At 45.6% G+C, this 18,608-nt stretch overlaps 1 protein-coding gene across 1 annotated transcript in view; it reads left to right on the top strand.

The window, feature by feature from the left end:
• The window catches only part of LOC306941530 (visual system homeobox 2-like), a gene marked incomplete at its 5' end in the record, with an annotated part of 242,961 nt that overhangs the window by 220,655 nt on the left and 3,698 nt on the right, over nucleotides 1-18,608 (top strand). The gene's annotated exons all lie outside the window — the stretch shown is intronic.

The following is an 18,608-nucleotide window of genomic DNA, read 5'->3' as shown; positions in this document are numbered from 1 at the left end:
TCTGTGGACCTTAATGACCAAATTAATAGAGAAAACACAATTTAAAAAGTACGGCATGACACCACAGGTTGAACTCTATTCCTTGAGCTTTTGGGCCTGTGGCCCCCCGGGTATGACTTTCATACAGAGCCAATCGACAGTGTGAATATTACATTAGTAGTAGGCTACTTTGTAAGTTGTAACCGACCAACTTTACCACTAGATGGCACACTCTGCCATACAGTTACAGTAACAACAAAGGTCTGCAGAATGTCGAAAAGGATTTGGCATTAGATCAATTGATTGGATAATCTCTCAATCTCTTCTTCAAATGCAGTGAAATAGTTTATTAGGGATTGGAACCAGCAACGTTTCGGCCTATACATCTTTTTTCAGAGACAAAAATGTTTCAGAGCCTACCCTGAACCATTCAAAAACCTGTTCTACTAGACTACTACTGACACATTTTTTAGGGTCATGGAAAAAGGATGTTCTCTGTTAAATTGCATAAATTGGCTACTTTATATAATTATAATATGCATTATCTGTGACTGTGTGGCATGAGAGAGAGAGAGAGAGAGAGAAAGAGAGACCTCTAAAGGTGGAAGGAGACAGGCTCAGACATCAGGCCTGCTGATTGGCCAGCCCAGGTTTTAACCAGTTTCTGCCTGGCTATGTGTCTTGGCAGTTATTTTGACAGCGCTATCAGAGAGAGAGAGATAAGCTGTCTTAGGAATCACCATGGCGCCGGTGTGTCCCTTCTCCAGCCTGCTCAGATATTCACCCCCCTGGCCGAAGCAAGGGATTGTGGGGGACTTTTGGTTGGGAGCAGGGTTTGTGTTGGCAGGAACCCCACAGTTCTGGGTAGCATCGTTCCTTTCAAGGGTTACCCCTGCCCTGCCTGACACAGCCATCCAGCTTGCTCCCGGGACCACAAACTGTCCACACCCAAACCCAAAACATCACTAAATCTTTCTTTCCCTGCCCTACCTCTCATCTGTCCGTTCTTTAAGTCATCTTTTTTCTTCTTTCCATTTAAAATGCCTTTCTTTTCCATAGGAATATGGAATGGCGGTCACAGTGAATAGATGGATGGGCAGAACATGGAAACGAGAAGAGGCAGACAGAACAGTATAGTCTGACTGAACCGTAAGCAAAAAAGCACTAAAAATAAAACCAAAGAACTCCGGTAAACTTTTGACTCTTTGCAGAGTAATGTTTTCAAGATGTGTCTTCCATAGAGCACCGTCCAATAGTTAAAGCGCATCACCCTATGGTGTCCCTGGGTTCTGCGTCTCTAGCATTTCTGCAGCAGGGTCATATAAGATCTGTATATACAGGTAGTCCTGTCTCAGACTCTGATATTAGAATTTTTATGGTACTATTCCGTCAGGGCCCACAAACAGCATGGTGCCATTACAGAGGCTGTTTTTTGTTTTAAGATTATTGCTACAGGGGAGTACAGTATGAGATCAAAGACACACACACAGGCATGTGCGCGTGCACACACGCATGCACACACGCATGCACACACAGTCACACACACACACACAGACACACACACACACACACACACACACACACACACACACACACACACACACACACACACACACACACACACACAGAGAGAGAGAGAGAATGGAATTTATGTTGCAGAAGAGGAGCAGGGGTTGCATAAGGAGAACCAGAGGGACAAAAGGGCAGATGAAGCATCTTTATGCAGGGTTTTGTGTCTATGAAGGAGAGAGAGAGAGTGAGGGCCAACAGTTTGCATGTGTGTCTTGAAAAATAATATTCAATATTGTATACCTACTGTAATAGCAGACAATGAAGAAGATTGATAGAGTCCCGTGAACAACACAAAGCCATGTGCTTTATTATTATCAGGTCATCAAAGGTATAGAATAAAGAAATAATATATGTAAAGAAGAGTGATGGGGGGGCTGCGTTCAAAGCCTTATCACATCATTGACTTTAATGCTCTGTTGAGATGGTGCAAGCCCGATGTTTTGTGTTCTTTTTAAGACATATTTTTGGCAAATTCTGCTTTATTAGATAGCAGAGTGTGGAGAGACAGGTAACCGAGGTCAGAGAGAGGAAAACATGACGGGAGTTGGATTCAAACTCCAAGGAGCATGTGGTCCATGAACTAACCAGCTGAGCCACCAGGCACGCTTGTTTTTTAAATTATTATCATTTAACACAAACTATTGTAATAACAACGGTCTGACCCAGGACAGGCCTTGGAGATGGATTAAAATCATTTTCTGTCAGACGTCACACACTCGCAGCTTAGACTAGCGCCACTGATAACTTCAAGTACATTGTGACAGAAAGAAGCCGCAAAACCTAAACAACGAAAAAGGATCATGTCACACAGACGATAACTGATAGGACATTTTCAGGGGGTCAGACGTAAACTTTAACCCACCACCAAACCATAATAAGCTCTATTCTGATTGATATTTAGTTTTTCATCTTTCTGTTTATAAGCTGACAAAGATATGCTGAAAGAATGCTGTGCAGCAAGCTAATTAGCAAAGGAAATATCTGACCCATGTAATGATGCTGATGATAGTGACTTTTTGTTGCCAGATCTTCTCTGAGGAAACTCATTCACAAACCTAAACAGCAAATGTTGACAGATTTACAAGCTCTGCTTGAGATGAAGAGGGAGTGAGCAAAGGAGAGGGAAAGAGAAATGGCATGGCACAGAATAAAGGGGAAAAGTCAAAGACAAAGGTCAGAAGAAATGTTTAAGAAAGCACAGTGCAAAAGGCACTAAATCACAGCTCAGATAACTAATTGGGAATAAAGAATGTAAGAATCTGGTTGGGTAACAACAAGCTAGCACTTTAAGGAGAAATAACTTGGGAGGTTAAAGCATTGCATGGCATCAACAAAGATACTGTTGCTACTTGTCTGCTGGAGTGGGAAATATAATTTTACATCATTCCGTACCCGTCGTTGGATGGTGTGTGTGTGTGTGTGTGTGTGTGTGTGTGTGTGTGTGTGTGTGTGTGTGTGTGTGTGTGTGTGTGTGTGTGTGTGTGTGTGTGTGTGTGTGTGTGTCTGTCTGTGTGTGTGTGTGTGTGTGTGTGTGTGTGTGTGTGTGTGTGTGTGTGTGTGTGTGTGTGTGTGTGTGTGTGTGTGGCCTGTAACAGATCACAATCTGTAATGGTTTGGTAATGTGCCATAGTGCTGTGGTTTTGAACAGAGATACGAGTCTCTCCATTGGTGGTCTGGGAGAGTTCAATGTGACTGATAGAGGGACACCACCTGGATTAGCCATCAGGTTAATGACAGCTGCAACAAGTACACACACACGCACGCATGCACACACACACACACACACACACACACGTATGAACACGCACACATGCACAGAGATGGAGATGGAGAGATTGAAAGTGAAGGGTACATGGTTTGATGCCTGGAGACTGAGACAAGATTAGATGACAAGTGTATAAAACCCAGTCAGATACAAGCCTACTTAATCCCATCCAGTACCACCATTCCCCGCGTCAGCCTGCCAATCAGCATCCAGTACCACCACGCCCAGCGTCAGCCTGCCAATCAGCATCCAGTACCACCACGCCCAGCGTCAGCCTGCCAATCAGCATCCAGTACCACCACGCCCAGCGTCAGCCTGCCAATCAGCATCCAGTACCACCACGCCCAGCGTCAGCCTGCCATTCAGCAGGCACCGCAGTCCATGACCTTTGACCCAGGAACTGAACAGGAGACTTTAAAGGTTATCAGTGAAACAATTGAAGTTCTTAAATCTGAAAAGATTTAAGAAATCTATCGCATTGGACAGAGCATACACCTTGGGCTTACGGAATATCTGGCAAAAATAGCAGATTTACAAACTCACATCGAAGCGTTGTAGATCGGCTATTTTCGGTGGAGATTTGGTATAGAGGGAAAACAGGAGGGGCCTATTAGACCCCTGGGAGACTCCGGTCAACAAGGCATGGGTTTAAGTGGTTTGTAGGCTAACGGTTTGCAACTCAGGTGAATACATGAAAGACAGAGGGACATAATAATTGGCTGTTGGTTTGCCAAAAATTGCCAAGGAAGGTGCACTAAGTGAAAGAAAGACAGGACTCCTCTTCCAACACACCCTCATCACATGACCATGGTAGAGGAGCAAATAGTGTGTGGTCTGTTTACCCTGCTTATCGGTTTATGTTGTAACATGTAGAGGCACACACAGGTTGACCCCTAAACACACACACACACACACACACACACACACACACACACACACACACACACACAGAATCACAATCAGAAACATACCTTGGTCAAATGCAAAAACCTACATAACCACTTGAACCCCAACATCTAATAATGGGGAGAACATTAGCTAAAAATGGCAGATAAAAAAAAACGTGTGCTTTCATATATATATGTATGTATATCAACAGCTAATGTTACACAAAGGGGTAATATGTTATTATTCTTTGCTGCTGCTTTTTTCACTTTCTGCATTACTGGAATTTATTCTGATCTATAATCATAAAGGTCATAGTTCATTTTGCAGAGGCTAACACTTTAATACACAAGGAAAAACCTGCAGTAATTAATACGTTATTAACTATTAGCCAACCGTGATATATCTCTTCCTAAGGAGAATTTTCAACTATCTTTTGATCTCATCTCCCATAAAAAGGGGCTTGTCCCGTACAGTAATGTACACTTTTCAGACATAAAAAGGTCCAGTACCTGTTGAACTCATGGCTAAAAACTACTAACCACAGGCCAATAAATAACAGTCATAAATTCCTGCCAAGGATATATGAGTAATGGCTTTGGCTTTCTATTTATGATGCCACGATAAGTCATCTTTTCATGTACTGTAAAGGTAATATTCCTGTGCGAGGCAAGATATAAGGTAGATAGTTAAATTTGACATGAGTGTGTGTGTAGTGTGTCTGAGTGTCTGCATTTGTATGACTTTTGATGTGTGTGTGTGTGTGTGTGTGTGTGTGTGTGTGTGTGTGTGTGTGTGTGTGTGTGTGTGTGTGTGTGTGTGTGTGTGTGTGTGTGTGTGTGTGTGTGTGTGTGTGTGTGTGTGTGTGTGTGTGTGTGTGTGTGTGTGTGTGTGTGCGTGTGTGTGTGTGTGTGTGTGTGTGTGTGTGTGTGTGTTTGATGAATTCACATGTACTCCCACTCACACACTCAGACGCTGGTTAGTCCAAAGCAGCGCCACATCAGTCCATCATCACAGATATGGCTTGTGGCTAGATAGCAGGTCTGACGGCACACAAGACATTTTGTCCACTCTGTCATGTTTACTTACAATGATAAGATTTGATGGATTCTCCACAAGCTATAGGCAGACACACACACACACACACACACACACACACACATTTCATTGTTGCAGATGTCAAATACACACATGCGTGCGTGTACACAGTCACAACTGAAAAGCAAGAAATTTCGATCTCACCCTATTGCTCATTATTTGGAACAAGACAATCTTTGACAAGGTAAATTAATATTCTGCACACAGCCAATCACAATAATATATTATCTATAACAATAACAGCCATTGAATACGTAGTCTCTTTTTCTATCATGACACAACGCACAGCAATGGCCGTTCAAGCTGTCTGTCTGTCTGTCTGTCTGTCTGCCACCTTTGAGATCTTGAAATAAGGGACACTCTTGCCTGCCACGGCCTTGCGGCGCAGGCGTGTGCGGCAAGGCCGGCAATAAGTTGAAGCAATAAGTTGAAGCAATAAGTTGAAGAAATAAGTTGAAGCAATAGGTTGAAGCAATAGGTTGAAGCAATAAGTTGAAGCAATAAGTTGAAGCAATAGGTTGAAGTTTCCCAGCAGCCAAGATGTGGGCTATTGGGCAGGTATTAGAAATACTACTGACATGACATCTTGTAAAAACACAGATAAATAAGATGATAAATAATATAAGGTCCCATACCGAATCGATCTCAGGAGATGTTTGTCAAATGTCAAATGGATTTCGCCCTTACTGGATGTTTGGGTCATGAAGAACTGAAAATGAACTGAACATGAAGAACACGAAAAGATGAAATTTGGAGTCAAATCTTTCCGGTGATAAAATGGCCACCAACGTAATCAAAAAAGTCAACCAAAGAACAGGAGCCCTCATACAAGGTTTCTTCGACTATGCATGCACCTCCTGGACGGTACCATAGCACCTCAAAGGCCCTTAAAACAAGGCTCCAGACTTCCCAAAACAAACTGGTCAGGCTACTACTTGGCCTCACTCCCCGAACCCACCTCACCCCTGCCCACTTTGACAGGCTGGAATGGCTTAGGGTTGACGACAGAGTACAGCATTTTGCAATGGGTCTGGTCCACAAGATTCGCTACACCACCAAGATAATGCATGTACCTGTCTAAATACTTCCTTAATGTCAACAAAGTCCACACCTACAACGCCAGAGGGAGTGCAACAAACCATGTGCAACCCAGATTCGGCACAAACAAGGGTCTAAATTAATTCCGCTCCTATGCCACCAAAATGTGGAACGCCCTACCAACAGTCATTAAGACATGCAAATCCAGCTTGACTGCTTCAAAACTGCTCTCAAAGAGCACCTACGGATGGCTGCAATTCGAAACTGGCCCCTGTAAAATCTGAATCCCCCACCCACCCCTTTTCCCCCTCACTGTATATGTTTTATTTCCCTTTTTACCTCTATGATTACTTGCTGTTGACTATAGTTGTGTATATTCGTACGTCTCTTAATGTTTTGATGAATTGAAAATGGTGGACCCATCTCATCCATATCAGGCTATAAGATAAATTGGTCAAAATCTGAGGCCCTACCACTCACTTCATATTGTCTTAAATCATTGTTTCAGGCGGGCTCATTTGAATGGCCTAAAAAGGGCCTAAAATATTTAGGCATAATCTTCCCTTCTAAATTGGACGAGTTAGTAAAAACTAACTTCGAACCGCTCCCTTCCTCTGGGACCCATGGTATCAACGGGGTGTAAAGATTTTGGGAGATCTATACCAAGAAAACAATTTGAAATCATTTGAAGAATTAAGAACAGAATTTGGCCTACCACACAATCACTTCTGGCAGTACTTACAACTGAGACACCTATTGGTAAAAACCTTTGGTTCTCTCACATCACCCCCCCCTAAAATTGACACAGTGGAAAATATTTTTAAAATATTTGGACTGGGTCATGAGGCTTCTACATACTATGCCATGTTCCTGGATGCCTCTGACCAGTGTAAATTCACATCCAAGTTGCCATGGGAAAGGGATTTAGGACTTACAATATCAGATGGTGATTGGGTTAGAATTCTTAGGAATGGAAGGAAAATGTCAAGAGAACTACGTACAAGGTTGATTCAATTCAAAATTATAAATAGAATATATTGGACACCATCAAGATTGTTTAGGGTCGGCTCGACTGATGGTCCTGAATGCTGGAGGCGTCAGGATAGAGACGGTACACTTTTACACATGCTTTGGGGCTGTCCCAAAATTCAGGAATATTGGACTGCTATACATGAAAGACTGGAGAGAATAACGGGCATACACATTCCTTTTTCACCCAGTCTGTTCATTCTGGGGGATCCTGCCACATTGAGGCATGTTGCTCCTCCTTTAGCTGAATGGATACAAACGGCCATTATGTTAGGAGGCTGTTGGTCAAGGACTGGAAGGCTCCATCTGCACCTGCTCCATCCCTCTGGGATGCATCGATGGGACTATTGGCCGCTTACGAGCGACTGTCATACAGGCTGCTCAATAGGATGGACGACTATGACTTAAAATGGGGCTTTTACCATATGCACGTATCAGGACTCTGATTCGTTTCTGGCTCTGAGTGAGCTCTGAACGGGCTGCAACTTTAGAAAAATACACTGAAGGAATATGTCTGGAATTGGGGCTGGGGTGGACTGCGGGATATTTCTGTGCATCTCTGTTATATTGTTTTGTTTTGTTATGTGTTTGTTTTGTTATGCATTTATTTTGTTGTGTTTTGTCTATGTCTATGTCAGTTTCATATACAAAAGAAATTTAATAAAGAACAAATCATAAAAAAAGAAAATGGTGGACCCTATTGTAAACAAATGTAATGCTTTATGGTGTCGTCCACTCACAGTTAACAGTTTTTTGTATTGAGTTGTACTTGAAATGTACTGTAATTCTGCAAACTGTTAATAAATCAATCAATCAATCAATCAAACTGTCAGGATCTGCCTTCTGTGTGTTGTTTTTGTTGTTCTTGGAACTTATTCTGAAGTTATGCTATGGTGTTCTTGAATCTTATTTTGAAGTGATGCTTTGTGTTTCCTGTTTTCCTTTGTAGTTGGTTCCTGCCTTGTCTCACCTTCCCTGATTTTTGGTTCTTTGTTTCACCTGTGTCTTGTTTTCCCCCAGCCAATCCTGTTGTTTATTTGATTTGAGTTCACCTGTGTCCTGTTAATCTTGTGCCTATTTAAGCCCTGTGTTTGGTTGTGTTCTGTGTTGGATTATTGTATTGTCACCTGAGTTCCTAGTCTGTTTTATGTTTGTTTGATGGTGTTGCTCTCCTGCAAACCTGTTTAAATAAACTTCCACTTGATTCTGACTTCCTCGCATTTGGGTCCTACTTGGAAACCACCTCCTGACAGAATAATCCAACCACCATTGGACCCAGCGGGAAGAGTTTTGTTTTTGATTATTTTCAAGATGCCAGCAGTTTGGAGCAAGCCGCTAGTGAGCCCAGGTCTGTCGGTGTACACCCCTGTGACACATGCCTGTACTCTGCCATCTCCTGCCCATGCCTTGCCCACCCAGGGGCTCCACGCTCCTCACCCTGAGCGCTATGGAGGTAATCCTGAGTCCTGTGACTCTTTCCTTGCCCAGTGTTGGGCAGTTTTTGAGGACCAGGCACCTGCCTTCTCCACTGAACATTCCCGCCTGGCTTATGTGAGGTACATGCTCACAGGAGAGGCCCTATCCTGGGCTATTGATGTGTGGGAGGAGGAACAAAGTTTTTGCTCCAGCTACAACTCTTTCACAACAGAGCTGAGAAGAGTTTTTGGTTCTCCAGTATCTAGTGTTCCTGAACCTGTGCTGCCCAGCAACACCAAGTCCATGCCTGTGCTGCCCAGCGCACCCAAGCTGCCCAGCGAACCCGAACCCGATCTGCCCAGCGAACCTGAGCTGCCCAGCGAACCCGAGCTGCCCAGCGAACCCCAGCCCGAGCTGCCCAGCGAACCCGAACCCGAGCTGCCCAGCGAACCCGAGCTGCCCAGCGAACCTGAACCCGAGCTGTCCAGCGCCACCGAGCCTGTGCTGCCCAGCGCCACCGAGCCTGCGCTGCCCAGTGCCACCGAGCCTGCGCTGTCCAGTGCCTCCGAGGTGCCCAGTGTCACTGTGCCCGGTGCTGCTGACACTCTTCTGCATCCCTGCGTCCCTACACCTGCCTGCTTTGTGAACTTCCCTGATCTTGTCTGTAATGACTCGGTACCTGTCTACCCTGAGCCGACTCCAGCCCAAGACCCATTTGAGGGGTCTCGTTTGGTCGTGTTCAGGGGAACCCGTGGGACCTCCAGAAGGGGGCGTGCGCGACATGGTTCCCGACACCGGCAACGCTCCCTGTTGCCCAGCGTCATGGATTATTCGCTGCCCAGCGCCTTGGAGTCCTTGCTATCCAGTGCCCAGTGTGTATCACTGCCCAGTGTTCAAGAGGCTCCACTGCTGCCCAGTGCTACTGTGACTCTGCCCCAAGTTTTGCCTGAGATTGTGTTGGCTGGTCCCGCCAACACCCTGCCTAGTCCCGTCAGTGACCCGTCCGAGTCCTCGTCTGTCCCTGCCTCTGTCCAGTCCGTGTCCTCGTCTGTCCCCGCCTCGGTCCTGTCTTTGTCCTCGTCTGTCCCCGCCTGTGTCCAGTCTGTGTCTTCGTCTGTCCCCGCCTGTGTCCAGTCTGTGTCCTCGTCTGTCCCCGCCTCTGTCCTGTCTGTGTCCTCGTCGGCTACCCCCGCTTGTGTTCCACATGTTTACCCGGCCGTCGCCATCACCAACGTCGTGCCTGCATCCCCATCGACTTCCCTCGCTGATGCTCTGCCAGCGGACTATGCCGACGCCCAGCCAGACGTCCTGTCAGCTGTCTCTGCTGACAGTCTGCCTGAGACCCTATCCGTTTACCCTGCTGACACTCACATTGAACATTCTGAACTGCCTCTGGTTGTCGCTGTTGAACCAAACCCAGTGTTCCCCCAGCCACCAGACTCCTGTTCTGTCCTCCCAGTGTCCCCCCAGCCACCAGACTCCTGTTCTGTCCTCCCAGTGTCCCCCCAGCCACCAGACTCCTGTTCTGTCCTCCCAGTGTCCCCCCAGCCACCAGACTCCTGTTCTGTCCTCCCAGTGTTCCCCCAGCCACCAGACCCTTGTTCTGTGCTCCTAGTGTCCCCACAGCCACCAGACCCCAGTTCAGTCCTCCCAGTGTCTAAACAGCCATGTGAGGCCTGTTTTGTTCTCCCAGTACCCCTTCAGCCACCTGACCAATATTCTCCTCTCCCTATGCCCCCGTCTCAGTGTCCGCTGCCCCAGTCTCTGTCTCCATGTCCTCCTGAGCCTTTGTCCCCATGCTCTGCAGAGCCATTTTGTCCCAGCCCTCTTCAGCCTCTTTGCCCTAGACCCAGGCCCTATAGTCCCGTTTCTAGCCCTGTCCCTGGCCACCTTACTTCCCCAGTTTTGCAGCCTTTCTCCCCTGTATCCCAGTATGCCAGCCCCTTTGTTCCCCAAGTTACTTCCTCTTCCCAGCCTCCTCTGTTCCGTTCTAGAATGTCCTGCCCTTTGGTGGAGGGTTCACTTGGTCTACCTACTGCTCTCCCTTTCTGTTTGTCTGCCTGTCTCCCTCTCTGCGTGTCTGCTAGTTTGTCTGCTAGTCTTTTAGTCCGTCTGTCTACCCCCCAGTCCTCCAGTCTACCTTCTGACTTTCTTTCCCGCCAGATGTGTGAGATCACCTGTTTGTCCGCTTGTCTGCCAGTGTGCCAGTTAATCTGTTTGTCTGTTGGTTTGTCTGAGTTGATGCCTGTCTGCTTGTCTATGTGCCTTTCTGCATGTCTGTCTGTGTGTTTGCCTACTTGTCTTTCAGTGTGATTCCGGTTGTATGGTTGTGCCTTCCGCTGTCTCTCCATGTCTGTCCTGTGTCTGTAGCCTGCAGTGTTTTTCTGGTTTCTTGTAGTCTTTCAGCTAGTTGTGTGATGCCTGTTGTGGATGTCTTTGTCCTTGTGTGTGTCTTCTTGATTGCTTGTGTGAGTGATTCCTATTCTCCGTCTTGTCTCTTTTCTGCCTGTTTCTCGTCACCTTTTCCTTGCTAGTGTCCTCTGTCCTCTCTGTTCTGTATTGGTCAGTCATCCCCAGCCCCTCTCCACCCTGCCTTAGCCCCCAGCCCCTGGCTCTTTGCTCCAGTCCAGTTATTTTCCGCCTTGCCCCCTCTGTCTTGCCCTGTCCCTCCAGTTCAGTCCTGGTCCCTCCGCCGGACCACTTCCCGTTTGTTGTTTTTGTGGGGCGTCTGGGGATCCGCCCCTTTGATGGGGGGTATTGTCAGGATCTGCCTTCTGTGTGTTGTTTTTGTTGTTCTTGGAACTTATTCTGAAGTTATGCTATGGTGTTCTTGAATCTTATTTTGAAGTGATGCTTTGTGTTTCCTGTTTTCCTTTGTAGTTGGTTCCTGCCTTGTCTCACCTTCCCTGATTTTTGGTTCTTTGTTTCACCTGTGTCTTGTTTTCCCCCAGCCAATCCTGTTGTTTATTTGATTTGAGTTCACCTGTGTCCTGTTAATCTTGTGCCTATTTAAGCCCTGTGTTTGGTTGTGTTCTGTGTTGGATTATTGTATTGTCACCTGAGTTCCTAGTCTGTTTTATGTTTGTTTGATGGTGTTGCTCTCCTGCAAACCTGTTTAAATAAACTTCCACTTGATTCTGACTTCCTCGCATTTGGGTCCTACTTGGAAACCACCTCCTGACACAAACTGACACTACTGTAATGTTTGGTTCTTCTGTGATCTTATACAGTATATAAGTAATGTTAGTCCCCATGCGGCACAGAAAACATACACCAATATAGTTTAGGCCAGTGGTTCCCAAACTCTTTCATGTCAAGGACCCCCAAATTGACACTAATTAGCCCACGGACCCCCATTAGAAAATATATGCCAGCGACCCCCATAAGAGAAGATGTTTACGCAGTGATTCTCAACCCATTTAATTTCAAGTACCAGTTTGACATGCATTAGTATACGGACCCCCATTTAATGGCATTTCTATCTCTGGGACCCCCAATTCATATTGTAAAATCAATGTTAATTTAACTCTGAGGGTCCATTTGGTTCCATTTGTACACTCTCAGAGTTACAGACCCATAAGGGTCCATTTGGCTCCAAACTACCATTTAGCTGGGGACCCCCTGGAACTCCCTCAAGGACCCCTGGGGGTCCCCGGACCCCACTTTGGGAACCACTGGTTTAGGCTACTTTAGGTACTGTGTGCCTCCCGCTAGAACAATTGTGCTGACTTTAATATTTCCTGTGTTTTGTTTTGTTTTGTTTTGTTTTGTTCATTATTGTTAAATTCAGTGTTGACGTGTAGGGGCTATTTAGGAAAATAAGGAACAAACTGCGTTCCTTATTGGTTCAATAAGGGACGCATCATTTAATTCTCAAATAAGGGATGATTCTGTATTTTAAGGGACGGGTGGCAACCTTACGCACAGCAATGGCCGTTCAAGCAACATACAACTACTGAGCGAGCGGTGCCTAACCGCCCCAATGTCTGTCTGTCTGTCTGTCTGTCTGTCTGTCTGTCTGTCTGTCTGTCTGTCTGTCTGTCTGCAGTACGAACAGCTACAGCTGGGTGACCTAAAGTGGCACTGGTGAGCAGCCTAAAGGGCCAATCACACTTAGCACTATAACTGCAGCTAGCCAGCTAGCGGTGTTGTTGAGCAGCTTGCACCGCTCAGTTCACACAGGTGTGATTTTCCAGTTCTCCCAACTGTCTACTAGTGAGCACAGTCTAGTAGAGTCTACTGATGGATGAAAACAGGGGAAAGGGCTGTTGCAGTAAACCCCCAGTTTTGGTTAGTTGAATCAAATCCAGTTATCTTTTGTTGAATGTGATGAGATGCACTCTGTGATCTGTTTTTTAGCCTGCACAGTGTTCCACACTGGAACCGTTTACTTTTGTCTGGAACACGGCCAGGCAGGGGTCTGGCATCTGACCACTGATTGGACTGCTTCGACTATATTCTGAACCAATTAAAAAGACTAATGAGGCCCTCTGCTTCTCATATCACCCAGAGGGCTAGGGGGGCACTAAGGCAGGCAGCATGGCATGTTACCAAGAGGGAGGAAAAGAGAGGATGTCGTTCTCGACACTCCTTGTGTCCTCGGAGCACAGGTCCTTGCCAGGCTGGGTTGCCAACCCAGAGCGTTCGGTGAGTGCACTGTGCAAAAACATTGAAGACCTACGACCAACGGTTCAAGATTTATAAAATGGAGTGGATTCTTCCTTGGCCTATATTCTACTGTGTGAGTGAGTGTGCAACTGTACATGCAAAGGTTTGTGCAAAATGAGCCACTACTGCCAAGTTTAGATGCTAATCATAGCCAATTAGAATGCAATATGAGAAATCTGTCAGATACATCTTGATCACATAAAATAAGTTGAATAGAATTCCATGAGATTTGGAAAAAATCTGTGTGAACTGAGTGGTGTGTGTGTGTGTGTGTGTGTGTGTGTGTGTGTGTGTGTGTGTGTGTGTGTGTGTGTGTGTGTGTGTGTGTGTGTGTGTGTGTGTGTGTGTGTGTGTGTGTGTGTGTGTGTGTGTGTGTGTGTGTGTGTGTGTGTGTGTGTGTGTGTGTGTGTGTGTGTGTGTGTGTGTGTGTGTGTGTGTGTGTGTGTGTGTGTGTGTGTGTTAGGCTGCGCAACAGTGACACTTGGTTGGTTGTGAAAACCAACCAAACGCTATTTTCGTGCTTGGACAAAGCCAGCAAGGGACCCAGGGACACACAGCTCCTCAAAAATCTGGCCTCATGGTGGTGCTATAACAGGACAATTTGATTGGTCCAGCTGTGCTGCAGCTTGTGGTATACTTCATGCAAAATGGGCCCTACCCGCAAACTTTGAAAGCCAATCATGTACTAGTCAATCAGCATGGAGTCCGTAGTAGAGTATAGTTAAAGTGTGTTTTGGAAAGAAAAGCAACAAAAAAACAACAACAAGGAAAATATTAGGTTGTGTAATGATGCATAGAATCCAGGGGAAATTTATTTTGATTGTATAACTTACAATTTATTGCAACCATTTAGGTCGCATTATATGAAAACCTGCATCACCCGTCCGTCCGTCCGTCCGTCCGTCCGTTAGTTAGTTCCCACACCTCCATATATGGTCACGCCTCGTGACATCACACCTCCATATATGGTCACGCCTTGTGACATCCCACATCACCGTGACATCACACCTTCATAGATGGTCACGCCTTGTGACATCACACCTCCTCCATATATGTTCACACCTCGTGACACGTCACTCCACCATATATGACCATCTCCATATATGAAGATCCCGACACTGACCTCATCTAACCCTGGATAACCATACATGGAGAAGATTGTCAAGATTGTCAAGAACATATTTACAATTAGTAAATAACAATTTGTAATATCACTTATTTGCCACTATCATTTGGCTGACCAGTTGAAACACTTCCCAACCCAATACCAGCCAATGTTTTTTACATAGTTACTGCACTTTGGCTTCGTAGGGCAGTGAGGTAAGTATGGGGAATCAATCCATTTCACTTGTCTATGTAGGCCTTGTTGTGCAAGTAACATTTTGAGCAGCCAGATTTCGTGACAGATTGAATGCAGTTTTTTCTATGTAGTTTATTTTGTTTATTGACCTTGTTGTCATTCAGGGCTCTGCGCCACCAGTACAGCATACACAAGCATTTACACAGTACACCTCATGCACACCTCTTGCTCCACCACTCACCTCCCCTCCCCTGATTCTCTCACTCCTTCCATTATTTACACCCAAGGCCGCCGTGGCCACTGGAGAAATTTAGGGAGTGAGAATCTGACAAAGCAAGTTAGGAGGAGAGCAAGCGAGAGGGGTGAGCTGGAGGGGAGACGAGTGATTCAGAGACAACGATCTCCTTCTCTCGTTTCTTCTTAAGCCTGATTTATACTCTGTTGTATTACAGCGGAATTACACACCAAAATAGCAGATCTACAAGCTCACAATGCATCTTAATGCAACACATTGTGAGCTTGTAGATAGTCTATTCTTGGAAATATATGAGCCTCCCCCCCATTCCCCCAACTGCGCCTCTCTCTCTCTCTCTCTCTCTCTCTCTCTCTCTCTCTCTCTCTGCCTCTCTTTCAAGGCCAAACTTCTCTTCCTCCTACTTGCCTGAGGAGAGGTCAGAGTTAGAGAAGGACACACAAATGTTACAAATCTTCTCCGCCTTATCGGGAACAACACAAAGATAACTGCGTCTCCACTCCCCATCCGACAGATCCATCTCCGAAAACATCTCTCTCACACACACACACACACACACACACACACACACACACACACACACACACACACACACACACACACACACACACACACACACACACACACACACACACACACACACACGCATGCACGCACGCACGCTCATGTTTGCAACAGATGCAATGTTGATGGATGTTTCAATTTACTCCCCTTTCAGCTGAGAAAAGTAGACTGGAATATCATGTAGTATACAGTAGTATAATAATCTTTGAATAGAGTTCAGTACAAATGTTATGGGGGCATTTACAGTATGCAAGAAGAGACACACATTCAAGAATAGCATGATATGTAAAAAGATACATGTTTTGTGTGCATGTATAAAGAATAAAGATACATGTTTTGTGTGCATGTATAAAGAATAAAGATACATGTTTTGTGTGCATGTATAAAGAATAAAGATACATGTTTTGTGTGCATGTATAAAGAATAAAGATACATGTTTTGTGTGCATGCACTATACTGTGGCCTATGCATATCTTGGGAGTGCTGCACCTGCAAACAGTAATCAAACATGCACCTGTTTAATCATTGCTCCAATACACATAAACACACATGCATACATGGCATGCAAATACATTTTTCAGTGATTTTCTAAAGTGACAATAGCCATTCCAGCACTCAGGGCTAAGTGCCTCCTTAACCTAGTCTCAGATAGTAGATATTATTTATGTCCTGATTAGTCCCTGGTGAATTTATGTCTCACAGAGCAATTCTGGCACTGACTTCACAGCTTGTTATGCCCCAGTAGGCACACTAGTCATTTATGGAGATACATGGGCCAAAATAAGGACCTGTCTTTGTTATCAACCTAAATGATGATGTCTTTAAAACCTCAATAGTGACTTTATTGTTATGATGGTAATGATTGTACACGCGTGCTTGTGTATATGTGTGTGTGGTCTGGCGTGGGGAAGGGGCTTTAGGGAATGGGGTCTGGGGTGGGGAAGGGGCTTTAGGGAATGGGGTCTGGGGTGGGGAAGGGGCTTTAGGGAATGGGGTCTGGGGTGGGGAAGGGGCTTTATGGAATGGGTGTGGAGGAATGTAAACCTTAATTCTCCTTACGTGAACTTGAATGTATTCCTGTTGAAGTGAATGTAAATTAGGTTGGTGAACCAATAGGAAGTTGGCGTTGGTTTCCAGCGCTAGTTTGATCTGCCTCTATGCCCAGAAAAGAGGGTTCTTTCCGGCTAGCTCTGAAACTACCGAATGCTGATAAATAGACCGGAAGGAACAGTGGCATTTGTGCAACCTTTTGATGATTGGCCGATTGACAGCATGTGACCTTGTCTGCTGGAAATCTTGTCCGCTGAACACGGCTGCAGCCAGCGGGCGGAACAGAAATGGATAGGTCACCACCACATTTGGCGCAACAGTCGGTGCATTTCACACCTAAAGTCCTCTAAAAAGCTCTGGTCAGGTCAAGAACCTGACACATGCTCAAACAGGCTGTTCAGAGCATTTCTAGGGAAATCACTTCATTGCCATATTCGTTTGAGGAAGTGTGGAGAATGAGGTCTGTGTGTTAATCTCGTGGAGAAGTATGCCATGTGGTGTGCGCCCTATAACCATTCAGCTATAGGGTCACCCCAAGTGAAAGTAAATTCAAGTGATAGATGGCGTAGTGGTGGATCAAGTATGGGATGTACTGCAGGCTATCTGAGGGAAGAATTATGTGCTATTTGTACAGGCCAAGTGGATGAGAGACTCTTTATTTTGAAATGTTAAGCCGTTTGGAACAGAGATAAGAGAGCTCATTAACTGTACTGTACATTGTAAGCAGGGTTTGATTTGTAAAAAAAACAAAACAAAAAGAATGAAAAAAGAAAAGAAAAACTAATATTTTCTCGTTATGTTGTAGGCTACTAATTTTTTTTAATTAAAAAGTAGTATAATTTTGAAATATTTGCCCAAAATAGGAACACAAGAGATTAACATCATTGTTTTATTTTATTTTATTAAAGTGCGATGGTCTACCGTTCCCAAATGGAAATGCAAATTAAGTCTGCAAATTAAAATCCAGTCGACCCAGAAGCTGGGATAAAACAAATGAATAACCAGAGGGGGATACTGACCCTCCACTCCGCCCCAAGCAGCAGGATCTTGTTGTATTAGTGTTTGTGTGTGCATGTGTCCATGCTGTACATGTGTGTGTAGGTGTCAGCCCCTGTGCCGATGCGTGCGTAAGGAGGACGTGTAGGGCCAGTGGGTCGAGGTGGGCCGGGCCCGTGGTTCCCACAGCCTGTGTAGAGGCAGTCTCTGCCGTGCTATCAGCCTCCGTCTCCGGCCCCCCTCCCCTCCAGCAAATGTGGGCCCCCTGACGTCACCCCTGGCCTGATAAGGGGGTCCGGCCACAAGCTTGGGGGGAGGGGGGGGGGGGGGGGGGGGGGGGGGTTGGGGAATGGGGTGGAAGGAGAGAGGCAGGGAGGGTTGGGGGGAAAGAGAGAGGGGTTACACTAACAGAGCCAGTCCTGGATAAGGCCCTTCAGACAGATAAGAGAGGAGAGTGTGGAGCCTCTTTTGTTTTCCACTGAACTCCTCCTGTCCAGTCAGTGCACAGTGATATTACGGCTCCATTTTCACTCACACTCGGGTTCAATGACAATGAACATTCTGGATTTTACATTGTGCGTTCTCCTTTCCTTTTCTCTCCTGCTAATTATTTTGCAGTTTTTGTCGTTCTTCTTAAAATTGCCATGAGACCCAACCAATTTGTTCTAGTTTTCTTCCATCTAAACGCGTCTATCATCCTGGTCTCTTTCTCGCTCTTTTCCCTTCTGTCTGTCTGTCCAAACAGGACCATTCCTCCCGTTATCAGGCTCATGCTGTCCAGTGACGGTGTCTGGATTGAGGCGACTTTCTCCTCTCGTTTCCTCATTGTGTTTTTGTTCTCTTTTACAGTGTTTGGAGAGAGGGAGGGGCAGCACTCTGACTGACAGGAGGACAGTTTATTTTATGTTGACGAAACATTGGGCTGCTCAGCAGTGATTCTCTTTCTTCCTATTACTGTGATTGCGATAGTGACTGTGGCATCAATTCAGCAGGGT

This window comes from Electrona antarctica, assembly GCF_951216825.1.
Source record: "Electrona antarctica genome assembly, chromosome: 17".
NCBI lineage: Eukaryota > Metazoa > Chordata > Actinopteri > Myctophiformes > Myctophidae > Electrona > Electrona antarctica.
This window is presented reverse-complemented; position numbering and strand designations above follow the sequence as displayed.